The sequence below is a fragment of the Hibiscus syriacus genome, unplaced genomic scaffold, assembly GCF_006381635.1.
Source record: "Hibiscus syriacus cultivar Baekdansim isolate YM2019G1 unplaced genomic scaffold, ASM638163v2 tig00112281_pilon, whole genome shotgun sequence".
Classification (NCBI taxonomy): Eukaryota; Viridiplantae; Streptophyta; class Magnoliopsida; order Malvales; family Malvaceae; genus Hibiscus; species Hibiscus syriacus.
The window spans coordinates 2154461-2181707 of NW_024063292.1; the positions used below are offsets into that span (position 1 = coordinate 2154461).

Genomic DNA, 27247 nt, shown 5'->3' on the forward strand with positions numbered 1-27247 from the left:
TATATTTTAATTTTGTAAAAAATATTATAAATATTATGAATTTAATTTTTTAAAGAAAATATATAAATATTTTACAATTTGTAATATTATACAAATATATAATAAGAACAATTTGGTCAAATATACTTTTTAATAATCTTTTATTCTTTTAACCAAACACGGTAATCTTACATTCATGCTAAACCAACCAAACACAAAATACAATATTCTCAGTAATCAATTCCTGGTAATCTTTATTCCACTGGTAATCTTACATTCCGTGAACCAAACGCACCCTTAGGGTTCCCCAGTTGGTAATTTCCGGAGATGAGTTGTCTGTACGTTTGTAAAATTGATATTGGTGGAGCAAAAGAAAGGGTAATTCTTACCACCATACAATTACATGGAACTACTTGTACGCTTAAACGCATGCATGCCATAATCATGTTGATTAGAAATAAAGCTTTTATTAGGAACCAGACGGATAATTGCTAATACGAGTGTACTGATAATAAGATTTGGAACCAACATCCCACGCAAAACTTTTTTGAATTTTTTTATTCATGAACGTTGAACTTAAGTATAACTTGTATATATGGACGGCAGTGTCACATCCATGTATCTACATATTTATATACGCATACCATATGATTGAAAAACTTTATTTAATGCCAACTTTATCGATTTGAAAACGAGCACAATACCACTAAAGCTGCTTAATTAATATTTAATTTGGTTGCCGTATAAGGGATACAGACACGAAGAAAGGGTGAATTGATGATCTATATGTGGTCATCATTGAGTGGTTGACAATGGCTGAAAATGGAGCTTTCCTTTTTTTGCATGCATGGCGATCCCATCTAGCTGCTATATATAGCACGTGCGAGGGACGAGAAAACTTGGAGGCACTCAACTCAAGATTTGGACACGAAAAAATGTATTATACAAAGAGACAAGAGGATGAATGAATGTGGTAGTGCTGTTTGGTAGGGGTTTTGAATGTTTTTGCAAAGCACGTCGATGGTGGCCAAATGCAAGTGGACAGACATAAACAGCAAAGTTGTGCCCATTCCAAATAAGAAATTTAGACCCACTTCAGCATATATTGTTCCCTTTCACCGTCTACAAAAACTAGGGTTCTACCCATAACAAAACAGGACATTCGCATGGACATGCCCCCATTTATATGCATTTTAGCATTTGTGTATTTCTTCATCCCCTGCTGTCTTCTTCTAGCTGGAAGGCCAATGGCATTTCCATAACAAATTGACAATTCTAGGATTAATTATAACACTACGCTCACTCACATCACACACACATATATCACTATAAAAATGAATAATCTATACAGATATACGTATGTAAATATAGCTGACGCAAGGTTGCATTATTATTGATTAACGAGATGCATGCATGCTTGTAAGAAGAAATAGACAACGCTCGTACATAGTAAATCAAAAGGGTTTGTTTTTTTTTTAACAAGAAGGGTACGACATAGCAAATCCTAAATTTTTAATCAATTTTAAAATTGCATTTCTTAAATTATCTTTAAACATCCAAATTTCCAATTACTTGTTCACATTACATGTTTAACTCCATTCAAATTTATAATCTCCAGTGATCTTCAATGCCAATTGAATTAATATGCATTCAACATGTTTTTAATAAGCTCTACTAGTCGAATCCTATCCCATCTCATGCAGGAGGCACAAATTATAGGAGAAGCCAAGGGGCTTATCAGTTAAAAGGGCATTGAGATTGATCATGTGAAACCCTCCATGTTTTGAAGTGGATAAGACGAGTCTGAAATATATGAATAGTCCGGTGACCATTTTTATAATTTTTAATAGTTGAAGATCATTTTATAACTTTTAATAGTCGAATGATTTAACAAAACAAATATCATATAGTTGAGGACTATTGTGTACTTTACCCTTTTAAAAAACACAAGGATTATATATATAAATGCGAATGATTTCATTTATTTATTATTACTTATTTGTCCTTTTACTTTTAGCTGGCTGAGCTGCGCATTAAACCGTCCCACCATAGTCTATGTTTAATTTGGTATTATTGTTTTGCGTGCGTTGTCAGCAATAAAACCAACCATCACAAAATTATTTTTAAGTTTTTATCAGTTCTGTTCGGTTTTATTTAATGTTTTTAGATATTTTTATTCAAATTTAAAATTCAAATAAATACAATTTTAATTCTATATATGTCCTAACTTATGTCGTTTTAGATTTTATCAAAAATATAATAATATAACCTTTAAAAAAACTGTGTGTTGAGGTGAAAATTGAATGTTTCTCTTTTAGAGTTGGATTGGCATTTTATTGTACGTATTATACTGTATGATTAAATAAATTTAAATTTTAAAATATTATTAATCATAAAATTAAAGAGTGTAATTACATCCAATTACAAAAAAAAACTTTCTAAACGAGTTTTTAAATTTATTTATTCATGTTTTTAACATCATGTTTATAATCTTAATTTTTACCATAACGCTTTATATTTAAATAAACAAACCATATTGTTTGGAAACTAAAAAGGTTTTCAGAGTATTTCTTAAAAATAAATTATTAAGTTAGAGTTTTGAAATCATTTTCAACCCTGAATTATGTTTAAATTGTAGGAACTACATGTTACAAAAAGATGACCAATAATGTTGAATATAAAGGATAAAAGAGATAAATAAAGTGGATTGTAATGCAACATTAATAAAAACAACATTAATTTATCAATCAATAATTGCTTAACACAACATTAATTTATGTTTAATATTAGTTTTTTAAAAGTAAAAACACTAAGTTTAAAAAAAAACTTCAAAAATTTTTATTTTCTAAACGTCATATTCTTAGTCACTAAATTCCCTAAAGATAATAAATAAGGCGGTGAGCGCGAGGTGTAGGTTTGAATGATAATGTAATCTTATCAATGGAGACAAATAGAAGAAAATTGTGTGGAAAATGATTTCGTACAATATAATTTAGAGATGACGAGCGAAGATATGTGATTTTCGAGCGATGATAAGGAGATTTCTGGTGGAAAGAACTTCAACGAAACAAAAATGATCTCAATGGTGGCTGATTCAGTGGCGACGTATGAGATTTAGATTTAGAGATTTGATGTTAGGAGTTTAAGGACTTTAAGATTTTGTATAATTTAGACACATCAGAAAGATTTAAAAAAATAAATGATTTCGATTTAAAAAAATAAAATTAAAAGAAATTTAAAAATTTATGTATGAAGTATGATTGAATAATAATTTTTTTTAATGATAGCTAATGATTAAACACCTTAAATAGTATTTTAGAAAATGTTACACATTTTTAAAAAATAATTTAGACACCTAAAATATACAAATGTTCTCTTGATTATAGGGCGTTACTTTATTGAGTCCGATTATTAAATCGAGGAATGCCGGCAAAAATCGAGCACTCTTGGTTGGCGAAGGTAGAAGCTGAAAAATGTAAAGCAGCAAAGGACTTAATAAAAGCTTTAGCATTAAGGGTGGGGAACAATTTATCTTATATATATGGATAGGGATGGTCATGGGTTGGGTTGGGTCGGATTTTTGGTCCACACGACCTGACCCGACTTGAGAACAATGAATCCTCCACCTGAGATCTGACCCGACCAGACCAAAATAAGATTTCACCTGACCCGACTCCGACTTGATATATAACTTAAAAATCCGACCCAACCCGATTTAATTTTTTCATTTAATAAAAACCCGACCGACCCGACACAAAACAGCATGCAACACTTACCTAGCATGCAACACTTACCTAGCATGCAACATACATCTCTTGCTACAAGAGCACGCTCCTAATGAGTAGAAGGAGACCAAATCAATGACACTTCTAAGGATGAACACGCTACAAGAACACCCTCTTTCGACTTAATTTTTCATATCATTTTAATGTCTAGAAGCTAAAGATGCAAAAGGATGAACTAGAATTCAATTCAGGAAATAATCCCCTAAAGAAAAACAACATGCAACATACATCTCCAGACTCCAATCCATAATTAAAATACATGTTCATAATTAAAATTATAAATCCATTCTATACTTAAATAAGTTCAAAGTTCAAACATAATTATAATAAAACGAGTAGGGGTGTAAACGAGTCGAGTCAAGCTCGAGTATTGCTGAGCTCGACTCGAAAACTCTGAAATGAAGCTCGAAATGACTCGAAACCTCGCGAGCTTAGAATTTTTAAGCTCGACTCGAACTCAAAATCCTGAACTGAAGCTCGTGAGCAACTCGAAATGAAAATTTTTTATTAAACTTAACAAGATTGAATCCTCAAACTCGAACCTGAACCTTAAATACATGAAAGCCTTATTGTATTTTTTTTAAAAAAAATCAACACATAAATATTAATATTATTAATAATTTATTTTAAAAAAATAAAATCTTAATATATTATATTTTCGAGCTGCTCACGAGCTTTTCGAATCGAGTATCAAGTAGCTCGTTTCGGCTCGTTAAGAATTCGAGTCGAGCTCGAGTTCAAGTCGAGCCCATTCGATCTGAGTATTTATCGAGCCTTGACCGAGTCGATCTCGAGTAGCTCGCGATCTGTCTCATCTCATTTACAACCCTAAAAACGAGACATAAATACGGATGTCTAATGGAAAAAATCATCCTTTATCATCGGCTTCACAAGTTCACATTCTTCAATATTAGCTAACCACCCAAATCCTATAAAATGAAATTATAAATTAATATTTAAAAGTAAGATTATAATAGAAGTAACAAATATGAAATTATTACATACAATTATCTCATTTTGGTCGATTTCATCATCTTCATAAAAGTTTCCTTCATTTGAGTTTGATTCTAAAACATCGTAAATGAAAATAAAAATCTAATAAGAAATAATGTCAAAACTTATAAGTAAAATAATTTAAATTACACAATAAATATGTTTGTACCTTCTTTGGCCCACAACCAATTTTGACAACATGCCAAAGCTTCTACAATTGACGGACGAAGTTTATAACGTTGTGAATTCACCAATCTCCCTCTGGTACTAAAAGTAGACTCCGAAGCAATAGTAGAAACCAGAATGACATAAATATCTCTTGCAATAGCTTGCAATATAGGAAATTGTGGCCCAATTGTCTTCCACCAAGTCAATATATCAAAGTCTGACGTCCTAGAAATAACATCAACTTCTAAGTAATGGTCTAACTCAGATTTGACTTTTTTTTTCTTTTTTCTCTTTCTTGAAACATAAGCATCAAAATCACCTAGGTTACCCAAATCAACTGGAACACCATCCAAAGATGCACCGTTGAAGGGTTGAGGTTCATTCGTTGGGGACATCATTCTTTCTTCCTACTTGTGATCAAATCCCGACATAGTTGCACAATTCTTTCAACTTCATGTTCAGCAGTAACCCCATAAATATTTTTAAAGTAATACTCCAACAATATTATTTTGTACCTTGCTTCTAAAACTGTGGCAACACCCATGGTACCATTCATATCGCTCCAATATTTCTCCAACATGCACTTTGCCATTCTCAAAATAATGATATTACTATGTGTAATCCTCTCATTCAATGCCACCCTAATTTTACAAATACTCAGAAAATAAAGATTTGATGTCGTATATTTTGTACTTGAAAAACCTTCGGTGATCTCGTAGAATAACTTCATCTTATCACAAATCACCGATGCAAAAGCTCAATCATCATCAGTTGGTAAGTACTTGTACAAAGAATCACGATGTAACTGTACACAACGAGCAAAAACATCCTTATAAGATAAAGCATTTTGGAGCATCAAAAAGGTAAAATTCCATTGTGTTCTAACATCATAATATAACTTTTTTGTAGTTGATATACGTAATTGTTGTGTCGCCTCTTCAAATCTTTCCCACCTTTTTGGAGTAACACTCCAAAAAAAACACTATGACAGATTCTTTCTATGCCATCTCCAATCACATTTAATCCATCTTTAACAATCAAATGCAATATATGTGCACAAAAACACGTGGAAAAATTTCCATTAAGCAACAACGTATTACCTCCCATCTTATCAGCCAACAACTTAATGACACCTTCATTCACACTACAATTATCAACTGTAATAGATGTGAGTTTCCTATCAATATTTGAATCTAGAAAATATTTCATCAAACTAGAAGAAATTACATCAGTAGTATGTGGAGCTGGTATATATTTGAACCTAATTAAACAACAAATCAAATGAATTAGTTTTAAACATATCGAAATATAACTAAATATATAAATATATTTAAACAAATACCTTATAATGAGCTTTTGTAAAACTCCAAGAGTTATCAATGTAATGAGCAGTAACAACCATATATCCTTTGTTTTGGTGATTTGAAGTCCACAAGTCAGTTGTTATAGCAATTCTTCCTTCATTAGCCTCCACCTTTGACAATATCTTTACATTCTCCTCTTCGTACAAGTCCAAAATATCACATTTTATAGTCTTATGAGAAGACATTTCAAACATAGGTTGTAGACTAAAACAATACTTTTAAATTGTGAATGATCCACAATCGATAAGGATATTAATGCATGATTATCATATTCGAAAGCTCTTTCCTTGTCACATCTTGATTAAATGATAAAGCCCCTATTGTCAATTTTCTATCTGACTTCTTTTGATTAGCTACTAAGACTTGTTGTTGAATGTCTACTTGAACTCGCTTCCTACACCTTTTCAAATGATCACGCAAGTGACTAGTCCCATTCTTAGATTCACCATTGATTTTTTTTTGGCAATGGTTACATATTGCCTTCCACTCATTATTGATCTTCTCTTTTTTAAAGTGCTCCCATACCATAGACTTTAGCTTTGATGAAGTGCATTTGCTTGACACATTATTTTCAACCACAACATTAGGTTAACTTAATATAGGAACCAAATTTCCTTCAGAACTTGGTGATTGACTTCCCTCGATTGATAGTCGTGGAGAGTTAAAAGTAAGAGTGGGTGAAATAGAATTCTCTCCCAAATTAGACATTTCATGTACAAATAATGATACAAACATCAATTAATATCTTAGCAAACAAATGAAAATTGAAAATTGTGATGACCATTCATTTCTCCTAAACTTAAATCAAAAGTTGCAACTAATGTATACAAATAATGATAAAGACATCAAAAATGGTAATTAAATCAAAACTTTGGGCTTATGCATCTAAAGTCTAGTTTCATTTCCTTAAATTTCCAACAGAATTTTCAAATGTAGATCTTATCTTTTTATCAAAATTTCTTTCCTACCACTAAACAAGAACATTTACCAAACTAAACATCATCCACCACTTTCCGGCGAATCAATGAGTTGTATTTGTAATGCGAGTCCTCATCTAATTTCATTTCCATCTCAAACAGCTTTTACATAGCATTTTAGATTTTTCACTAGAGGTGCAAGAAAATTAATAAGGTGCAAGGTTCTCAACATATACAATATAATATAATACTAAAAATGATAACCCAATGTGCCGAGAGTTAGTAACTAGTATGGGACATTCTTGGGAAAATTAATAAGGTGCAAGGTTCTCAACATATACAATATAATACAATACTGAAAAGGATAACCCAATGTATACAAATAATTATGTTTCTGAAGCCTTAGATGACTCACAATAGAATTCTGCTGGAGAAGATAGTCCTCAAGGTTTAAAACTAACGATGCACCACCGGTGAAGTTCAGACTCACTTCAAAGAATACGTTATTGACATTGAAGACAATATATAATCATCTAATATGATTCACCTCTCAACATCAACGAAACAAAATTTAATAACAATGATTAAAAGACAATTTAATTATAATTTGAAAGTTTTTCGATTAGATAATGCACCTGAATTGAATTCATTGAATCATTTGCTTTTTTGGGAGTTGTTTATTAGTTCTCCTATGTTGAATTTTCACAATAAATTACTTTTGTTGAAAGGATACACCAACATCTTTTAACTATTGTTAGGGCTCTTTATCTTTAGTCTAGGGTTCATATTCATTCACTACAAGAAAATATATCTTTAATGACACACGAACGATGACACGCGCTAATTTATGACTTGCAAAATAGGTGTGTGATAAAAAATGTCATGTTTTTTAAAATCTGAACGATTTATGACTTACAATAATGTGTGTCATATTTATTAGTCATAATCCAAAAAATTTGCAAAAATACGGAGTACACTTTTAATTGTGTGTCATCTGTAAAAGTCATATTTTAATTTTCCCCCCCCATTATTTTCACCCTTTCCCGCTTCTTCCCCTCAATAACAAAGTTCACGCCGCCCCAGGGGTACCAAAGAAGAGAACGTTCAAGAAGTTCAGTTTCAGAGGTGTCGATCTCGATGCTCTCTTAGATATGTCCACTGATGAACTCGTCAAGTTCTTTCCTGCTCATGCTCGTCGAAGGTTACCTCTCGTTATTTTCTCTATTTGATTTTTTTCTTCTTCAATGGTTGTTGATTTTGAGATTTAGATATTTCATTTTTGGAGTCAAAGTATATCTTCCTGGTTGAGTTTTTTTCGTACTCTTCATTTAAATGATTCACGAGATCTTGTAAACACTTGGAGTTAATGTAATCTAGGACTCTTTGGACACCTTTTAATATATTTTACAACTGATGTTTTTGTCTAAAAATATTTTCAAAAGCTGAGACCTTCCAATTCCTTAGCTCTTTACTGGTTTCTTCAATAGCTTCCAAATCGAATCCTTCTTGCTTTTTCAAGCCTGGTTAAAAACAGTATAAAACTTTCAGTGGGTGAGCCATAGTGCCTCAAATCTGAAAGGGCGTTTCTCTTTTTCCATTTGTATGTTTAAAGTAGTATTTACCATGATTGGATTGTGGTCCGAATAGAGTCTTGGAAGATTAACCATATGAATGTTCGAAAAAATATCCAAAATTTCAGCATTGTGGAGTGTTTTGTCTAGTCTCTCTTGAAGAGTCAATTGCCCCTGGATTCGTCTAATCCAAGTGGATTTAGTGCCTATCCAGCCTGCATCCATCTGTTCCACCTTTCTCTAAACTGAATTATGTGATCAATGTAATCTGTATTAGATCATTATCTTTCCTCTATGGACACAATGTCGTTGAAGTCTCCCATCATAATCCACGACATGTTTTTATTTGTGTGAGGTTGAACATAGGCAAAAGTAGTTACTCAACTTTTATCATCTTCTTGAACTTCGCAGTGCACAAATTGATCAGTATTTAGACGAATTCTGACTTTTATTTCATTCGAGTTCCATAACATGACGATACATCCATGCATCCCTTGAGTAGAGACTTCAAAGTGCTCATCAAAGTTTAATTTCTTTAACATTTCACCAACCCTTACGGTAGCTTTCGTCTCTAAGAGACTTATGACATTGGGTCTTTCATTTCTTGTAAGATCTCTGTAATTGTTGACAAATTCACAATTTCTCACTCTTCTGCAGTTCCAAGTGATCACTTTCATTGTATCATTTCATTATTGGTGTCTCCTGAGGACCAGGATCATTACTCTCGTGAGCATTCAAAATATTATTGGTATTTTTCATTCCTATTTCCATTTGTTCAGTCATGTGATGTATCTCCCCAGTGGTCGTTACTTGCTCTTGAGGCGTGCTATTTTTCATGTTATTGATAGTAATTGTCTCTTTCTGATTTGTACCATCCTCGGAACCTTACGTTTCAATGTCCATTGCCTCACTACTTGTACCCACTCAAAAAGTTTCTTTGTTCCTTATTCGAGGGCCGTAATTGTTTTTTTCCTTTCGGCTTCAGACTATGCGAATTTGTGTTCCTCGGTAAATAATTTGTACTCGTCCCCTGACTTGAATTTGTGTTCCATATTTTTGCTGCAGTGCCATGAAAAAGAAGTTGAAAGACAAACTAGATGAGTTTCAGTTTGGTCAGATTTAGATATTTTAAGATGTATTTTACTTTCATTTTCTTAATCTTACTAGGGTCTATGTACCTGCCATAGTAGATTCTTAGGGAGAGAATCCAGAAAGTGTATCGGGAGGTTGTTGAGCGACGTATTTTCATAGGTTAAGATGTTCATCTGATACTATTAGTTGTTAAAATAGTGCATGATAGCTAATATTAATCTACACCGGTTATGATGATTCTCAGTGACGGGCACAAGACCAGATGAAGAGGTATACTTCCCTTGTTATGTTATCAGTGACTCTCTGTCCTATTTAGCCTATGTCTGATTGTTGAACATTGTACAGACAATTGAAAGATTGATTGCAACTGGAGATAGCGAACAAATATTCTAGAAAGCAATTCAGGAGCAGGGACGGGGCTAGGTTTGACTTAATTTTCATTATTTATTCCTTTATACTAATAGTAGATAATACATGTCTTTCATCCCTACACCCTTCCTTTTGTTTTGTAGACTTTATTGGAATAGCCGAATATATATATATACTATTTTAGAGCTTTTTAAATTGAACTTTTATTTGACTTCTTGGTTTCGGTAATCTCTTCTAATAGCATCTCAAACAGGGAATGTCTGTGACTAGAAGAAATTGGTTATGGTAAATTAATTTTTGGTTCATTTGCAGATAATGAGCACCGTGTTTGAAATTCAAGAGCGCCACGATGCTGTGCGAGATTTGGAGAAGATGTTTCTTGATTTACAGTAGGTACTTAATCTGCTTGTTACCTTGTGGTGCTTCGATTTGATCAAAATAATTAAAATATCAAATTCGAACCCATACTTGCAAAACAAGAAATCTTAAAGGTCTTGTTCCTAAGCGTGTCTACACTTAATGTCATGGCAAAAACATATATGCTACCTATATGAACTTGACTTTATTGTTCCTTATAGTGTGTGTTAAGTAGTTCCCCTTCTTGTCTAAGGTTCTTAAATTCTCATGTAAGGTTTCTATATATTATAGAACTAATGTGACCTTGGTAATCAGGTTGGCTGTGGTGCTGGAAATGTTGTATTCCCTCTAATTGCTACATACCCAGAGGTTGATTATGTTGTTCCGAGACTATGCTGTTGGTGACCTTGCTCAGGTTGATCTATGCACATATCGTTTAGCACCATTTTAGTAAAATTAATGTGCTCATATCTTATAATCTGTTAGTATCTTCTTGTGATAAGAACATTCTTGGTTTTTTGTTTTCAAATAGCCATATGTGATGGATATTATGTTTGTAACTTAATGTGAATATATTGTATGCAAATGGATTGCTTATATATAATATGATATATATATTTAGTATTATGAGGCATTAAATGTGATTTAGTTTGATTATTTGTCAATCTACAATATATATATAACAATAATTTACGAAATACAATCACGCCACACGAATGTGTGTCATCTTTTTAATGAAGTGTGCTTCAATGACACGCAATGTAAGTCATAAATGCGTGTCATAAATTTATGACACATGAATGTGTGTCATCTTCATTTATGACGGGGGCTTCAATGATGCACAATGAGCGTCATAAATGTGCGTCATAAATTTATGACGCACAGTTACGCGTCATCTTAAATTCATGTCGGTGGCTTCAACGGCAGGCAAATGTGTGTCATCCGCACCCATAGATGACGCGTAATGCACGTCATTAAAGGGGTTTTTTCTACTAGTGATTTTTGAGATGATTGTTTAATCACTGCCACCTATATCATCAACAATTTATTTTCTCTTGTTTTGGACAAACAAATCTTCCTATAAAGTATAATATACTAATATTCCATATTATAAACATCTTAAGATGTTTAGATTTTTATTTTTTTTCAAGTTCATTAGGATAATTCTTCAGAAAGAGCCTTGCATGATATGTTTTTGGTTATGTTGTTGGGATGAAGAGATACAAAGTCTACGTTTTCAAGGTCAAGTCTATTGCGGTGTCTCGAGATCTTGTGTTCACGAAATGATCTTTTCATTTCATGCTATTTTTCCCTCAAATCATGTTATTAATCTATTTTTAAAAAATTCAAAGAAGAACTACAAAATTTTGTAGCTATCAAAGTAAAAACACTATGAAAATCGTAACACCACAAATCCACGCAAATTAAGATCTAAAACGACAAACTTTTCAGTACTAACTAGGGTTAATATAGATGAACTTTTTTGAAGAGAAAATACCCAGCATATTAATCGATGTAATTAAAGAGGAAATACCCAGCATATTAATCGACGTTCATCTATACTTACAACAGAACAAATTGTAAAAGAAGAAATACCCAAAAAAACTTTTTGAAGGAAATTTGAATAGAAATAACTCGTATTTGTGTTCTATTAACCGAAAGAAATAAGTACCATCAAGAATCTTGAGCAGGAAATGGAATGCACGAATTAGGGTATTGCGGCAATTAGCGTCGCTGCTTCAGTGCCTCGGTGGAGAATTTACGAACGGAAAGTAAAAAAATTAAAAATAAAATAATAATAATACATTAAGTACTCAGGTCGGGTCAGATAGGATATTTTAACCCTAAACTCGACTTCGACCCAACCCAAACCATAATTGTTTTTAAAAAACTTGACTCAATCGATTCAGGACAGGTCGGAACCCTTCGGGTTCAGGTCCCATTCCCATCCCTATCTATGGATTGGGAATTGTACATATGGATTTAAAGTGTAACTATAATCTTTTTACTACTGCAGCTTCACTCGATTTCAGAGAAATTCCCTTCTGTAAGAAAAAAGAAATCAACATGCATTGAAGTTAAATATCATTCACCAAGAACCAAAAGGAGCATCTAAGCACCGAGATGCATAGTGTTGTGGGTTAGGGTGAGCCACATTTAATAAAACATAATATTTTTTATCAAATACTGAGTTTTATGGTATGCGAAAAATCCAAAATTCAAGTTCGGGAGTCAGTTACGCATGGGGAAAGATTATCACCCTACAAGCGCCCAAAAATTGGTACCTAGTTGATTACCCTATATTTAGAATCAAAAATTTTGAGTTCAAACTTTATTTAATTTAAAAATCATTACAGATGCAAATTTGAAAATGGTGTTTGTTTATTAAGACCGATAGCATTCACCCCCTAGCATAAATGAGGGAGATCAATTATTGTGCCTAATAAACGAACATTGCCTTAATTTCAGAAATCATGAAGTTGTTTTGAAAAGGATGACATATTTCGGGAACCACCAATAGTAACCCCTAAGCATGTTTGTGGGAGATATACCATTAATTCCCTAATTAGTGGACATTGCCTTAGGTTTGAAAATAAAATGCAATAAGACAAATTTTTATTCGTCCTAATTAACTAAGGGTAATTTAAGGCTTTCTCTATCCTATAGTGTTAAATTATGAAAATTAAAGAACCTAGAGGCATAAAACTAAAAATGTAGGATCTAATATTATTCCTATTTGATTTTAATCAATTATCGAATCGAATAATCGATATGGTCCCTAGAGCATTTAGGCGAGAGCCAACTCAGATTACTCCCTAAATTAAATAGACTAAATTGAAATCTAATCTAAAATGGAGGCTCTAATATTAATTTAAATCAATATTGCAATTTGAATAATTAAATTGGAACCTCGAGCAAAAGCGAGGACCAAATTAAGAATTCTCTTAATTTAATGACTAAATATGAATCGAATAATTAAAAGACTATGGACTAAATCTGAAAAAAGTGTTCCATCGAGGACTAAAAGGATACAAATATTAAAGACAATTAAAATATATAAAAGTACTAAAATTAAAGCATTAAAAAATGAAGGGTAAAAATAAAATAAAATAAAAATAAATTAAAGGACTAAATTGCATAAGCATTAAATTACCAAGCTAAAAAAATAATTTAGACATGCAATAGGGCTAAATTAAACAAATTGAAATTTAATGGCTAAAACTAAAAAAATAAAAAAAAACATATTAGGGATTAAAATGCAAAAACACGTGAAAACTACAGGGACTAAAAGACAGTTATTCATTTTATTCAAGCCTAAAATAACATGTTAAACTAAAAAGGGAAAATACAAAATCAGTCCACATTCATTTTAAAAAATAAAAGGTCACTACACATGATTAAAATGTAAAAACATGCGTAGCTTACAGGGGCCAAACAATAATTTTACCAAAATACGTATGACATATAGAGAAAAAGGGAAAATTTCAACTTTAAGTTTCAACTTTAAGCCCTACATGACCAGAATGAAAAAACACGCTAAATTATGAGGGACTAAAATGTGAATAACCCAAAAATAACATATCACGGAAAAAAAAGGAAAAATATCAGTTTTGGTCCCTATAGGTGACCAAACTTCAAAACACGCTAAACCTAGGGGACCTAAGTGTGATTTACACTAAATTTATCCTATAAATATAAACTTTCTTTTTATTTTTTCATTTCAAACTGAAACAAAAAAACAAAGAAAAAATCTAAAAAGGCTCTCCCCTTCCCTCGGCCGACCTACTGCAGGCTACCTCGAACATCCTCCAGCAGCCGTCCGATTGTCACTCAGGCCGCCACACATGGCGATCGAAAAACCTAAAATAACTCTAAAAACTTGAAAAAAATAGATCTACCCACATAGGACCTAACCTTGAGCTTAAAACCACCTAAAACAAACCTAAACTACCTGAAAACCACCTAAACTCTTCGGCTACCCTGGACTCCGGTGACCTTCGACGAAGCCTCCCCGACTCATGTAAACATTAAATCTGACGTTATTTTTATTTCTTTATGTTTTTTACTATGAAAATGGCTTGGATGGTTGCTCTTTCGAAATAAAACATCTTCTTTTTTTTACTCGATTGCCGAAACTAAAGCCCCTTTTTCATTCATTGCTTTTTATGAAACTAACATAAAAAAGGTTCTTTTTTTCGATGTTGTGTGAAACTAAAAGAAAGCCTATTTTTATTTTTCATTCGAATCTGAAAAAGATTTTTTTTCTTAACTGGTATTCGAAACTTAACAAAAAGAAAAGAAAAAATATTACTGCTCGAAATAAAAAAAGGATAATAACATTAAAAACTGGTTTATTGCTTATGGTCGGATAAAAAAATTGAGAGACATTTCATTCTTTTGTTCGGGTTTTATACCTTTTTTATATAGCAATGAATTATTCCAAAATTGTTTGCTTGCTTTGTGTTTTCTACAAGAGTTGCGTGGAGTGGAGCTTGGCGTGGAGTGGAGCTTGGCGTGCATGGAGTGCTCTTCTGGTGTTGGGGCAGGAAGCAGTGGCCATTGGTTGGGGAGATTGGGGCGACTAACCTAGGGTTTAGGTTAGACCTGGGTCGGGCTTCTGGCTTCCTGGTTGGGTTTTAGGTTTAATTAGGTTTTGGGTCTGGTTGGGTTTTGTTTTATTTTGTAATGGGTTGAGTTTTATTTTGGTTTGGGCCTTTAGGCTCGGCTGTAAAAAAATGATAGGAAATGATGATTACAACCTTGTTTGTAAACGTAGACTGCGAGCAAAGTTAAATCAGCGACAACAACTGAGGGACAAGGGGAGAGTTTATGTGAAACTCTGATCGTGTTCTCGAATACATCGAGATCGATGCGGATGCAAATAAGAGACAGAGACGGAGTAAGGTAAGACACAACGGAGCAAACTGCAGGGACAAGTAATAAAGATTCCAAAGCAAATGAGTGGGTAGAACAATATGAAGTTGGGGTGTATGTTACCTTTATAACTTTGGCAAGCGGCCACAATGGGCTAAAGCGAGTAAGGTTCAGGTAATACATGTATGTGCATATATTTACATAAATGCATGCATAATATGTACGTATGTTTATTTCCTAGTTTATTCCATTAATTCGAATCCACGTGGATTCACAATGGAAGCCATTAGTCTAAGTACAAGATATCAATAATGAATAGCTATGTTAGGAATTTAAGAGTAGAAAAATAGCTAAAGCGATATAAACATAAAATAAGACATGTACATGAGAAGAGATTTAACGTGGTTCAGCTTTACCTACCTCTATGAGCGAAATGAATAATAATCCACTATAAACGTAGAGAACACGAAGAGTATAAATACATGATATCACATGTATCCTAAAATTCAATATAGATATCAAAATTCGGTATATCCTAAAACAATATTCCAATATCCCTATGAAAATATCTCTGTAACATAAACACATACGTTACAGAGATCTCAAAAAGAATTGCATATTTCCAAAATAATTCTCTCACATAACTTTAAAGGCTAAAACATAATATATATTTATATATTCAAATACTTAGTTACCAATAATTCTTATTCCATAAGAATTCTTGCCTAAAATAAATATTTACTTTATTAAAAAGTCAAATACCAAGAAATCTCCAACCACTATAATTACAATAAAATCCAACTTAATTACCAAATATAATTTGGATCAAAATACAAAAAATCTCTCCATTGACCCAAATTTATCAAAAATCAATTTTCAAGTCTTAAACAACTTCAATCTTTACGTAAGCCACATAATCATTGAAGCACCGCTATCAAGTTTTCAATGACTTCAATCCTTATACAATATCAATTTAAGTATCACTGAATCAATCGAGAATTACTTCCCTGCAACTAAAAACTTATGTAGCGATTTCATCTTCCATGTCTCTAAAATCGCTAACAAATCTCAACAAAATATTCTACCAAAACTTCACAGCCTAAACCATAGCTCATGATACCACTTGTTACTAATTTGAGAGTAAAAAAATAACCAAAACGATATCAATATAAAATAAGACATACACATGAGACGATATTTAACGTCCGGGCGAGATGAACAATAATCTACTATAAACGTAAAGAACACAAAGAGTACAAATACATGATATCACATGTATCTCAAAACTCGATATAGTTACCAAAACCTGATATATCCCAAAACACTCTTCCAACATCCCTACAAAATTATCTTTACAATATAAACCTTATAAGTTATAGAGATACCAAAAGGTATTACATCTCTCCAAAATGATTTTCACTAATATAACCCTAAAGGCTAAAACATAATCTCTATTTATAGAGTCAAATACTTGGTCACCAAAAATTCTTGTTCCAGTTGCGAAACTCAACATTATTTGTTAAGGAACATTTGAAAAGAACTTGTACATATTAATTAAAATTCATTCGTTCAGATAAAAATAAAAGAAAAAGAAAAAAAATACATCGATAATAATATTATCTAGAATTACAAACGACATTCTTTTAAAAAAACAAAATCTTTCAAAACTTGAATCTGAAGTAGAAGTCTTAACAATCTCTCTTTTGAAAATAAAAACCAAGTTATCTATAAGAAATTCATCTTCCATTTTCTGTCATAATCTTATTTTGATGATCTCTATAACTGAAAATGATCGCACACTAGAAAATTAAAACAAGACCAATCAATCTGTAAAATACTTTTGATTTTTCTTTCTTCGTTAGAGCAACATATAGTTGAGATAAACATGAAAATTTTTAAAATCACATAAAGACTCATATCGCAATCAAAATGCTTCAACTAAAATTCCAAATTCAATTTCTCTTGCTCAGTGAAACTAAAAGGATAACATTTTTTTTACTAAGAGTGAAAATATAACTAATATTACAAAATTTATAATCTTCATTTGGATCTAAAGAATATCTAAGCTTCAAAAGGTCCATTGCCTTTATGCTAAACTGTGTGCTCAATTTTTTTAATTGAAAATCAACCACTTCATTAAATATGTCAAAATGATAATGGTGTTCCACTGTTACTTAATTTTGTTGGTGTTCCACTTTCTCAACCATTTTCTCTTAAATCTTGAATCAACATCCTGGTACTTGAAACCAAATGCATACCATTTACAATATCTTGGAATTTTTGCTTTAAATCTTGACATAATACATCAGTAATGTCCATGACCCCTTTCATCAAATTTAAAATGAAAATTTATTCAAACGATTGAATCAATTTAGATGCACTAGTAAAATTCATCTGTTGAGAATAAGTGGAACCTTCACTTTTAATATTTTCAAGCACCAAACAACTAGCATCAAACATTATTATAAGACTGCGTATAAAATAAAAATGTGAACCCCAACGAATATCTCTAACACATTTTAAAGTGCCAATTTGATTAGCACATTTTTCTAGTTTGAAGCTTATTTATAGTTAACATGTATGTAATTGTAGCTTATTGACTAGCATGTAATTCTTTATGACGTTTGCTTGAGTAATGATGCGAAATTGATATAGCATCCAACACAAGTATATGTGTCGTGAACCAAGTAATAAAGTGAAAACTACATGAGTTTTGGATGTCGAACCTATAGAGAGCGATGTATCACAAGTTAGAATTGTTAATATCAAATAGAAAAAGATAAATTTTAAGTGAGATCGTAACATGCATATAGAAAAAGTAATAAAGCAGAATGATAGATGGCAAAGAATGCAGTAGCAAGCAGAAGAGAAAACAAACCACTAGACCTAAGGATACTATCAATACTTGGCAGTTAATAGAATGGTAATGTTATGGCAATACAATTATAAGTTACACAGTGATTAACACATTAATCCTCTCTCAAGAATTAAGCATATAACCTAACGAAATTATATCTCATCAATACCATAGATTAAACAGTTAACAAAGCGTAACACTCAGCACCATACACCTCTATATGATTTAGTTTACTCTCATAAACATTGATATTAGAACTAAAGTAGCATACAATCTCAATAATTATCATCTCTAAACATAATCAAAATTGACTCACATAAGAATGCATTAATCTCTAAAGACATCCAATACAAAAAATTCAGCCCATAAATTTATAGCTAAAACAAAAACCATAATTCAAGCATCCCATCAAACATTTTATGATTGAATCCAAATATCAACATAAAATTAAATCATTCAAACTTAAAAAAGTTTCTTCCTTCTCTCGAGTAAATACACAAAAGAAAGCTTCAATCCCAAATGGTCACCATTGCTACACGATGTCATTTCTCCTCGAGTGCTGCTACACTCCTTGCTGGATTCAAACCTGCATGGTCGGTGGAGGAAAGAAGAAAATAAAATGGAGATGAAGACATGTTGAAGAATTGTTATAAAAAGTGTGAATGGAGGCCTTATTTATAATCCCCAAAGGTCAAAGTATTTACCAATAGGAAAATATGATTTTTCCTATATTTTCCAATCATTTTATAATTGTATTGGATATATGTCCGATTATATAATTTTCTTGTAATTGTCTGTTGAGTCACCAATTACTACAACATCAACACGGTAATCTAGTACATCATCAGTGAACAGAAACGTCTACAACATTGATAATGTCACACCATCAGGAAATCAAATTATAAAAAAATATCATAAAATAGCCCAAAAGATATAAACTCACTCTCAATATGCAAATGATGTAAAATATGATAAAACAAACCTAAAATGATCCTAATGATACTAAAGTTCAAGCTTAACATATGTAAAAATATACTAAAAAGATAACCCTTTTGGAGAGTTATCACACCCCAAACCTAAATATTTGCTTGTCCTCAAGAAAAAACATGTATGAAAGACAACTACTTCTAAACAATAATGCTGCAGAATAATGCCACCGAACCAAGTCAAAAAAATTTATGTTCATTTTTTATACTTTTAAGCTTTTTATTGCTGTCACAAAAGTGATAGCTTCAAATGATCTCAAATTAGGAATGTAATGTCAACTTATCAAAATCAAAATCCACAGAGTACAATAGTGTGCAAGTAAGGTGTATCCAATCAATAAGTGGCTAAATTAGAAAAAAAATTATTCTTACTCAGTTAATGATTTTCAATGTTGTAGCAATCATCTTAAAGCTAAGTAGTGTGCATGTAACAAGAAATAATAAAAACGTGAATAAAAATAAATGGGAGAAGGGAAACAATACTCCCCTAGCAAGTCTTTCTTGGGATGGACAAAGTTAGGTGGGTCTTCTTTGCTGATGTCTTCTCTTTTAACTGTATTTTCTTCTTGTTGACAGATAATGTTGTAGAAATTATTGTTTGTAACTCTAGTTGATGCTATGAAGTAAAGACAACATTGTAATGGCTGATAGTGCGATGATCAATGTGGAAGCATGACCTGGAAAAAAAATAAAACTAATAAAATAAAAAAATGAAATGAAATAAAAAGAATTAAACTAATTGGGTTTGAGTTCATAAAACCAAATTGAGGCAATGTGTTTGGGTATATTGCCACCATAGTCTTTCATTCCGAGCTCATTAAACATGCTTCAACATTCATCCAAGTATGCTTGTTTTGTTCCTTCGATAATTTCCAACAACATAACATTCAACATTGTCATCGCCTTGCAAAATATTAAATGTAATGTGCTGGTCATTCAGTCGCATTGTGAGTTCCTCTTATAGACATCAACCAATGTTCGTGTTGTAGCAAAGAAAGGTCTGCCTAGTATTATTGGCACATCCTTGTAGGTTACACAGTTCAAGACAATAAATTATGTTAGATAAATGAAGTTGTCCACTTGTACAAGCATATTGTCTATTTTCCCTTCAGGATGGACAGTAGATTGGTCAGATAATTGTCACACAACAGTTCTGGGTGTTTCTTCAATCCGAAATTTCCTGAAAATAGACAAAGGCATAAGGTTAATGTTGGAACCTAAATCACATAATGTTGTAGCAATGAATTGATTGCAAATAGTGCAAGGGATAGTAAATCTCCTTGGATCCTTCAACTTTGGTGTCAATCTGCTTGTGACCATGGCATTACACCCTTTAGTGAGTGCAACGATTTCGAACTCGCCAATGTTAAATTTCTTTGAGAGCACTTCTTTTATGAATTTGGCATAGTTCGACATTTGTTTCAAGGCATCAATCAATGGGATGTTGATCCTCAATTGCCTCAATATATCAAGGGATTTCTTGAATTACTGGTCCTCTTTGGTGTTTTGGAATCTTTAAGAGAATGGAAGGGTGACCTTCCTTTAAGTTGTAATGGCAATTTTGGTGGCATCGTAAGTGGCAGTGTTATTGGCATTTCTAGTGGCAATTGTTTAGAATTGCTATACTGACCTACATAATTTTTTGTGACATCAATGTTGGGTGGCTCAATCTCTACTTCCAACTGCTTGCCTTTGTATTTTCTTTAGGCCTCATGTTCTTTCATCTTGTGCTCATCATGCTTCCCAAGTTGGTGTCCACTTCTTGTTGTGACAGCTTAGCAATGCTAGTTACAACTTCAATGTCACTTGGCAAAGCTCCTTGATGTTTGGAGTTCAAGACATTATCTAACTATCCAACTTGATTCTCTAATGCTCTCAACGATGATGACTGGCTTTAAATGTGCTCCATCTGGAGAGACTCAAGGCATGAAGATGACGAATCTTGGTTGAAAATCCGGCCTTGATAGCTTTTTTGGTTATAACATTGTTGTGGTTGCCTTTCTCGATGATGCGTCTACTGATATGGTAACATCAGTTGTTACTACACATATTACTGATGCGCCATATATTGTGGTTGTGTACTCTCATAATATGGATTCAATACTGCATTAGGTTCAACTACATTTTAACTTCCCCGTGAAAGATCAAAATGATTCTTGAACTTCAGATTGTAGGTGTTAGCATTGTCATTCCAATTGTGGCTCATCGTGAAATGCACGGAATCAGGAGTTTGAGGACATTTCTCAAAACTATGATTGTCACCACAATAAACACAAGTAATAATGGATATTGATTTAACTTCATACATACCTTCAGTTTATTGCATCTTCATTATCATCTCAGTCAATGTTGTGATCTGTGAAGCCATTGAGTTCAGCACATCGTTGTCCATTGCTACAACAACACATCTCCCCAGCATATTCCTTGTGTTAGGATATTGGTATTCATTGCTAGAGATCCTCTCAAGGATGTCGTAGGCTTCGTTGTAAGACTTATCCAACAATGCTCAATTACTAGAGACATCTAAAACCATTCGAGTTTGCATGTTAAAGCTGTTATAGAATATCTCTATTTGTGTCCAATGTTGGAAATCATACATCGAGAATTTAAGCAAAAATTCTTTGAATCGCTCCCAAACTTCATACAAACTCTCATAATCCAATTTCTTGAAAGAAGTGATGTCATTCCTCATCTTAACATTCATGCTAGGAGGATTAAAATACAAAAAAAAAGATTGTGCTAATTCATTCCATGATGCTACAGCACCAGACGACATGAAGTTAAGCCATGCTCTACCATTTCCACGGAGCGAGTGAGGAAATAATTTCATCTTCAATGCTTCTGCGGGCACTCTTTGATATACAAAAGAATCGTACACTTCCATAAATGCTCGTAACTATGCTCGAGGGTCCTCGGTGTGCATCCCACTATATTTCCAAATTGCATTTGGAACATCACAGGTTTCAGTTCGAAGTTGGAAGCATGGATGGCTGCCCTAACGATGCTAGGATATAGATAATCCAATTACGGCACAATATGTTCTCAGTTTGGCTTGTTGTATTCATCAATGTTGTAGAAATGCTACGACATTAGAACATTTAATAAATGTGGAAGACAATATTGAGCCATGTTTGGTTGTTGTTGAAATTGTTGTCCCGGTGTTGCTACATGGCATGCATCAGAAACACTATGCTAAAAAAATTTACCTACAAAAAAATAAACAAAGTTAGTAAAGACAAAAGAAAAACAATTCTAATGTAATATCACGGTGCCAAAAACTTGATGCTACGAAATTGATACAACATTCAACGCAAGTATATGTGTCGTAAACCAAGTAATAAAGTGGAAACTACAAGAGTTTTGGATGTTGAACCCACAGAGAGCAATGTATCACAAGTTAGAATTGTTAATCTAAAATAGAAAAAGATAAAGTTGAAGTGAGATAGTGATGGGAATACAACAAAAATAATAAAACAGAATGGTAGATGGTACAGAATGCCTTAGCAAGCAGAAGATCAAACATACCACTAGACCTAAAGATGTTGCCAAATAGAATGGTAATGTTGTGGCAATATAACTATAAGTTACGCAGAGATTAACATATTAATCCTCTCTCAATAATTAAACACGTAACCTAATGGAATTAGCTCTCATCAATATCATATATTAAACAGTTAACAAAGCATAACACTCGGCATCATACAACTCTATATGATTTAGTTTACTCTCATAAACACCGATTCTAGAACTAAAGTAGCATGCAATCTCAATAATTCTCATCTCTAAAAATAATCAAGATTAATACACATAAGAATGCATTCATCTCTAAAGACATCCAATAAAAACTCAGCTCATAAATGTATAGCTAAAACAAAAAACATAAGTCAAGCATCTCATCAAACAATTTATGATTGAATCCAAATATCAATATAAAAATAAATCATTCAAACTTAATAAGTTTCTTCCCTATCTCGAGTAAATACACAAAAGAAAGCTTGAACCCCAAATGATCACCGCTACTTCACGAGGTTGCTGCTCCTCGGCTTCTACTACACTCCTTGGTGGATTCAAACCTCCAGGCCAATGGAGAAAAGAAGAAAATAAAATGGAGATGAAGAAAGAAAAGTTATAAAAAGTCTGAAGGGAGGCCTTATTTATAATCCCCAAAATATGATTTTTCCTATATTTTACAGCCATTTTACAACAGTATTGGATAGATATCCGATTCCAAAATTTTTTGTAACCGTTTGGTAAGTCACCAGCTATTGCAACATCAACACTGTAATCCAATAGAATCAGTGCTCAGCAACGTGTACAACATTGATAATGTTACACCATCAACGTATCAAATTTATTACAAAATATCATAAAATAACCCAAAAGATATAAACTCACTCCCAATTTGCAAATGATATAAAATATAATAAACTAAACCTAAAATGATCCTAATGATTCAAAAGTTCAAGCTTAACCTAAGTAAAAAGATATAAAAAAGATAACTCTTTGGAGAGTTATCAATGAAGCATTAGTAGAATTGATAATGAAACTTAAGTTACTAAAAAAACTCATGAATAAAATGTACCTATCAAGATGCAACAACAAGAGCTAACTATAGTCAATGAGCAAAGCAATGCACATAATAAGCAGATGAACAATCACTAATGAATAATGCTTGCAATCCTTTCAAATCCCCACGCTTATTACTAGTTCCATCATAATCTTGACCACGAATATCTTGAATATCAAGACCATGACGAGCTATAATAACACATATTTTTTTTAAGAGTTAATGTAGATGTATCTTTAACATATGCCAGATCAAAAAATTACTCTATAATATAGTCATCTTTATCAGCAAATCTCAAAATAAGAGACATTTTTTTCTCTTTTGGATTCATCACGAGCTTCATCAACAATGATGCATAGCTTTGAATCTCTAATATCTTCATGAATCTTGTTTCAAACTTTATTAGCAATAACATGTAAAATCTTCATTTTTTAATTCAAGAAGAAACATACTTAGCTTGCTCAGGGGCATTTTCCAACATAAGGGTTTTACATTCGATACCAAATCTCAAGTTTGATTCTCTTTCAGGGTTTGAATCTCATCCTCCATTTCCCTCTGCCAATCGACACTCTGAGATGCTTCTTCAGGTAATGCTGCATTGACATACCTAGGATTTGGCTTCTGTTGCCTCCTTGATCTTTGCAGTTGCGGCTGTGGCGTAGTTTTTTCTCTGACTTCTTATTGGCTCGGTTGCTCTTGTTCTGCAGTTTTGCGGTGCACACCAACCAGTTCGCCAAGGGCTTACTTTTTATTCTTTCTGGCTTTTTTTTTCTTGACCGGTGAAAGGAAAGGTATGGATTCTTCTACGACTTGAGGACTGGATTGTGTATCTTCTGATAACTCACCAAGTTTCTATTGCAGCTTTTCTTTTTCTTCTTCATTAGTGTCGGGTAACCTCACCCTTTCACTGTCATATCCCGCAAAGATGCATTGTAACGCCTTCTTATCAAACAAATTGCGGAGGTGATCAGATACAAACACATAACACACGCAGCCGAAAACTCGAAAGTGGCTCACTGTGGGTTTTGTGTTCCACAGTTTTAACACATAAGTTGATGTCTTCATACACTCTGCCCAAAATCTCCCTGGAACATTTTTCGTGTAGCATACTCTGACAGGTCTCCGCAAGATGCCGATTCTTCCTCTCGGCCACACCATTTTGGTGGTCAGGCATCAATCATAGAAGCGCGATCTCTTTCATAGCGTGGCATGTTCCGTTGTTCCTTGATCAGTCAGCCAATTAGTTAGTAATTCCCATCAATAGTAAGATGAATCAACTAGGAATGTGGAATACCATGATTTGAGATTCTTTTATTGAGATGTTGGTTCCGTCTAGTGGATCCTCCTCTCAGAGGTTAGGGTTCACGGCCATATTTCGTAAATCATTAAAAAAAAGGCTCTGACACAGCTACTTAAGGGCCTTTACTGGGCATTCACTTAAGCTTAAAAGAAAAAAGGTAGCCCCCGAAATACTGTCGTTAACTGGCCGCCTAGAAATGGCAATATGAGGAACACTTTTTTCAGTGGGGCTATAGGGTCTTGAGAGATGTTTTCTCTTCTTTCTTTTGCCTGCGTCGAGACTTAGTACGGAAAGGGCTTTTTCCAACTGCTTGGGTGGGAGCCTATTAGCTAGTCTCTGCTGGAAGAACTAAAGAATGAAACGAGGCAGATTAGTCTTCATTATAGGATGTCAAAATCTCAATCAACTCAAAAATAAATTCACAATTTTTTTAATCAAGTGTCTTATTATTACCTCTAAAAGCACAACCTTAAAATATAGGCCCTCTGACAACATCTATTGAAGTCTTAACTCAAAATCTGTTATTCAAATTTTTTTCCTAAATTTTCTCGATGTATTACTTTGTCAATATGTCGATACTATTTTATCAAATCCACACAAGATATTATTATGCGGTGAACAATGATCATCTCCAATATGATTAAGAAAAGCACAATTCTTTTTCAGAATTTACTTTTTTCCAACTTTTAAACCTTTTAACAATGAATACATCTCAACTGGGTTGCCTACTAAATTTCATGGTAAAAAGATAACATGGCAAACAATATGCAACATCCTTAGTCGGAGTATACTCGAGCCAAGAAGAAAATTGAGCAAATCAAGAATATTAAAAACAACTATGATGTTTTTTCTTGAGGAAATAGATAACTAGAGAGATATTTGATACGGACTTATTCTCAAGTACGTTAGTCAAATTTCATCTCATTGATTTACTATATATTACCACATTGGCTTACATAACACATGGTCATATTCTATAAACAGAAGATTAATGTCTTCAACGTCAACAACCGGAGACTTAGGAGGAGATTAAGTACAACTCTGATGTTCAAGCCTTGGAGTTTTTGTTGACATACTAATTTCTATATTACTACTATCTTTTTTTTAAAAAAAGAATCTAGTCCTTTTTGTTTGCTCATAGTTAGACACAACCTATATCATATAACCATGAAAATATATTGATTTAATTTTATAAAAAAATTCATATAATATAAATATATTTTTGTTTGCTCGTAGTTAAACGGTTTTGTTATTTCATTGATTTATAATTTCACCTTAAAAAACCATATCTATAATATAGAAAAGTCGAGTATATTTCATATCCCAACCTAACCCTAAAAAATAATAAGTGACATTGCATTTCAACTACACATTTTACAAACAGGCGTTTAAACATGATTAATGTGATGAATATAATACATTTAATATATATGTTAAGACTTCGTTACATTAGATGAACAAGATTGCAAAAACCAGTATTTCCTAAATTAGAAAAAGAATACATGTGTAATTAAACTTTAAAAAGTGATATTAAATTGAGTGTGAACAGAATTTTAAATTTTGAATGGCTTGAAGTAGGTTCAGCTGGATTCCTCAAAAACTTTCCCAGGATTTTGAGAAAGTTCAGTGCAAGTTCTTATGGCTCGAAGCGTGTTTGTCTCCTTCGTTTTACTTTTCTAAGTAGACTCTCACTCCACACGACACCGCTCATAAATACTCTTCAGACTTGGAAGGGTCTAATTCTTCATTCCATCCCTCTGTTTTATGAAAAATAACGAGTTATTTCATCTCCTTTAATGTATCAGCATTTGCTCTTATACTTTACAAAAACAAATAAGTGAGTCTAGTTGGATAATACCAGAGGCAAAAACAAAAGTCGTGTTTTTTTTCTTTGCTTGGCAACATGAATTTTTATTTCCGATTTTTTAAATCATACCAACCGGGAGTTAAAAACCCCTTTAGGCCTAAATATGGGAAAAGAGTACTCCAAGGTTGAGGAACAAACAGCCGGTCTAGAAAAAACATACATGGTCTCTCATTTTGCCAAGACTAGACACTAACCTCAAT

General features: G+C 32.7%; 1 long non-coding RNA gene across 1 annotated transcript; it reads left to right on the forward strand.

The window, feature by feature from the left end:
- Positions 1-10067: 10067 nt before the first annotated feature.
- Positions 10068-10613, forward strand: LOC120177108. Its single transcript, XR_005521377.1, has 3 exons — positions 10068-10139; positions 10215-10292; positions 10551-10613. It is a non-coding gene; the product is annotated as an uncharacterized LOC120177108 (long non-coding RNA).
- Positions 10614-27247: the final 16634 nt, after the last annotated feature.